We start from the raw sequence: 4,230 nt of genomic DNA, 5'->3' as shown, positions 1-4,230 counted from the left end.
TGCTCCATGAGCAGGGCTCTGACTTGGTGAAATGGGTGGGTGAGGAGGAGAATATAAACTATCAAGCACTGATAACCCTGAGGAAAACAATAATGAAATTCGACCCACAAATCTTAATGAACTTAAACTTACCTTCCTAGCCCAGTATCCAGGCCACTGTAGATTCAAATATTTCAGGAGTTTCCCTGATTTCTAAGTCCCTGAAAAGCCTCAGTGGTGTTCCCAGTTCCAGATGTGATCTGGCAAATTTATAATGAGAAAATTATATATAAAAGTGTTATTTTTAAAAGAAAACTCTAACACCTCAATATTTATTGTCTGCAAATTCCCACTCCACTGTGACTTAATCACAGATATTCAATGCATAGAATATAGGATCCAATTCAGAAGAACAGGGTCTGTGATCTTGGCAAGTCGTGGCTGTTTCCTTGGCTTCTGTCCCTAACACATAGGGGGATGAACAAGCAGATTACTAAAGTTACTTCTAATACATGCTTCTATAATTCTACAACCACAAAAAGTGCGTTGTCTGATAGCCTAGTCTACATTTGCGGGAGAGGCTGTTCAATCTTTTCATTTTTATTTATTATTATTATTATTATTGAATCAGGGTCTCATTCTTTCACCCTGGCTGGAGTGGAGTGACACAATCGCAGCCTCAACTTCTTGGGCTCAAGTAAACCTCCTGTCTCAGGCTCCTGAGTAGCTGGGACTACAGGTATATGCCATTATGCTTAGCTAATTTTTTTTTCTATAGAGATAAAGTCTTCTTGTGTTGCCCAGGCTGGTTTTGAATTCCTGGGTTTAAGTGATCCTCCCTCCTCAGCCTCCCAAAGTGCTGGGATTACAGGTATGAGCCACTGTGCCAACCCAATCCTTTTTTTTTTTTTTTAAGTGGGAGTCTCACTCCGTCACCCAGGTTGGAGTAAAGTGGCATGCTCACAGCCACCATAGCCTTGACCTGCTGGGCTCAGGTGATCCTTCTGCCTCAACCTTCCAAGTAGCTGGAACTACAGGTGCACGCCACCAAGCCTGGCTAATTTTTTGGTTTATTATAGAAATGAGGTTTTGCAGAGTTGCCCAGGCTAGTCTCAAACCCCTGGGCTCAGGCAGTCTTCTCGTCGTGGCCCCCCAAAGTGCTGGAATTACAGGTGTGAGCCACCGTGCCAGCCCAATCTTTTAATTTAAAACAGTGTCATCATCACTAACATCCGGATAATGTTCCTGGGTCTGGGGAAACAAACAAAAAACTCAAACACCTTAATAGAATGGCTTTGAATTCTCTCTCTTTCTCTCTTCCTTCTCTAGATTTTCTCTATTCCTCGCCCTGGTTGCACTTTTTGGTTTCTAGGAGCAACTCAGAAAGACCAGGGAGCAGTATTTGTATGAACCTTAGCTGTTACATCAATAATCAGAAAAAAAAAAAATTCCCACTTGGATCCTCTTTCTTTTTCATCTTTCACTGAGTCTAATGGACTGGTTTTCCAAACTTTAGAATTACTAGTCATAAGCTGGGCTCAGTGGCTCAGCCTGTAATCCCGCACCTTTTGGAGGCTGAGGTGAGTGGATTGCCTGAGCCCGCGGGTTCGAGACCCGCCTGGGCAACTTGGAGAGACCTCATCTCTACAATAAATCAAAAATTAGCCGAGTGTGGTAGTGCGCGCCTGTAGTTCTGGCTACTTGGAAGGCTGAGGTGGAAGGATCACCGGAGCCCAGCGCATCGAGGCTGCGGTGGCCGGGAGCAGCCAATGCACTCCAGTCTGGGTGACAGAGTGAGACTCTAACAAAAAAAAAAAAAAAAAAAAAAAAAAGAATTATTAGTCATTTTTTATTAGTTTTTGAAAGAAGACATTCAAAAAGTGGGTGGCAGCATGGACAGGCAAAGGCAAAGCAAGACTACCTTTAAGTGTAGAGATTATCCAGTGTACAAACTCTGTGGCAAACAGAAGAACATTTGCAAAGGAACCATTCAAAAAAATCATGAATCACAAACCATGGCTACAGAAGGACGTTTCCTTTATTCAAACATTTCCTTGGTGGCTTAAAAATCAAAGTTTGCTTTCTTGTTGGAGGAACATACTACAACCGTGACTCATCCTGACTCAGAGTTTCCTGACCAGTTGACTTTCAGGAGAGGAAAAAAAACAATTCAGGCGGGTTAGTGAGAAGTGATGTTGATTAAAGTTGCCTCCCTCCGCCACAGAACTGTGATTTTTCATCATCATTTCCTTATTGTTTTTTTGAAAAAATACATCTCTTTTGGAGGAATTTCAGGAAAGTTTCAAAGGTGAACAAAGTATGTTCCCTGACTCAATTCCCACATCTAGAAAAATGATGAGGGTTAAATATTCTAATACATATCTTCATATTCTAATACTGGGAACAGTATCTGGAGTAAAACAACTGCTCAGCCAATGCTTCCATTATTATTATTATTTTATTGAAAACTTGCCATGGTCTCTTTCTTGGGTCTCACATCCCTCCACCCTCCAAACTACAGGCCCTACCTATCAGCCACACTACATGCCTCACATACTGGGGTTTTTTTTTTTTTTGGCAAAGAAAGGAAAGTTTATTTAAAAGTAAATTAGAGAGAGAAAGAGAAAGGAGAGAGAAGATTCACCTCCCCGAGGTGGGGGAGGGGCCAAAGCCAGGAAACATGGTGACAGCCATAGCTCAAAAAGCACATGGCCACACCAGAGTCTAGCAAACATACTGGTTGTTAAAAGCTAAATTGCATCCCTCTCCACCCCCATACCCCTGCCTGGGCCCTAACATCTATATGTTGAAGTTTTTTTTTTTTTTTTGAGTTGGAGTCTCACTCTGTCGCCCAGACTGGAGTGCAGTGGTCGCTCCCGGCCACCGCAGCCTCGACCCGCCGGGCTCCGGCGATCCTTCCGCCTCAGCCTTCCAAGTAGCTGGAACTACAGGTGCACGCTACCACACCCGGCTAATTTTTTGATTTATTATAGAGATGAGGTCTCGCCAAGTTGCCCAGGAGGGTCTCGAACCCGTGGACTCAGGCAATCCACTCACCTCGGCCTCCCAAAGCGCTGGGATTATAAATTCTAACCATCAGTAGTTTGAAATGTTACCTTACTTGGAAATGAGGTTGATGTCGATGTAATTAGTTAAGATGAGGTTGGTAGGATGGACCCCTAATCCAATATGCCTGCAGTCCTTCTATGTAAGGAAAATTTGGACACAAAGACAGAGGAGAGAGAAGACAATGTGAAGAAACACAGGGAGAACACCAGGTGAAGGTGGAGGCAGAGATCCGGGTGATGTTTCTCCAAGCCAAGAAACGCCCAAGAGTGCCAGCAAACCACCAGAGGCTAGGAGAGAGGGCAGAAAAGATTCTTCCTCATAGCCCTCAGAAGGAACTGGTCCTGCTGACACCTTGAGCTCAGACTTCTGGCCTCCAAAATCATGAAACAACAAATATCTATTGCTGAAACCTCCCAGTCTGTAGAACTTTGTCACCACAGTCCTAGCAAAGTAATACACTGGTACACGGCTTGAATTTTCCCACCTCCACATCTCCACCGATGCTATAACCTTTCATCAAACACCCCCCATTGCTGCCTGTGGAAAATTCATTTACATTTCAAATCCCATATTTGCCTGCTCAGATATCTGCAATCAAAACTAACTCATCTCCCACTGCTCCTTAAAAGCGACTCACAGCTCTTACCACAATCCATGCGTATTCTTAGTTCATTAGGACTCTGCCTATCTACTCCACTAGCATATATTGTATTTCTGTCTCTATAAACTGTATAAATTATAAGTTACAACCCAATTTTTAAAGACATACTGTGTTTTAAAAAAACTAATCGTAAGTACTTTTTTATTGGTAAAAAGGATATGTTACAGGACATGAAGCACAAGCTTGCAGAAAACTGACATTCCAGATTATTTACAAGGTAATCAGTACATGTAGGAAAAGTAAATACGTATTTCTTTTATTTATTTATTTTGGGGGGTTGGCGTTTCACTCTGTCGCCCAGGCTGGAGTGCAGTGGCACGTTCACAGCCACCACAGTCTCAACCTGCTGGGCTCAGGCGATGTTTCCACCCCAGCCTTCCAAGTAGCTGGAACTAAAGGCACACACCACCACACTTGGCTAATTTTTGTATTTATTGTAGAGATGCGATCCCGTCAAGTTTCCCAGGCTGGACTCAAACCCGTGAGCTCAGGCAATCCTCTCACCTCAGCCTCCCAAAGTG

The sequence above is a fragment of the Carlito syrichta genome, unplaced genomic scaffold, assembly GCF_000164805.1.
Source record: "Carlito syrichta isolate Samal-C Ts95f unplaced genomic scaffold, Tarsius_syrichta-2.0.1 Scaffold301797, whole genome shotgun sequence".
Lineage (NCBI taxonomy): Eukaryota > Metazoa > Chordata > Mammalia > Primates > Tarsiidae > Carlito > Carlito syrichta.
This window is presented reverse-complemented; position numbering follows the sequence as displayed.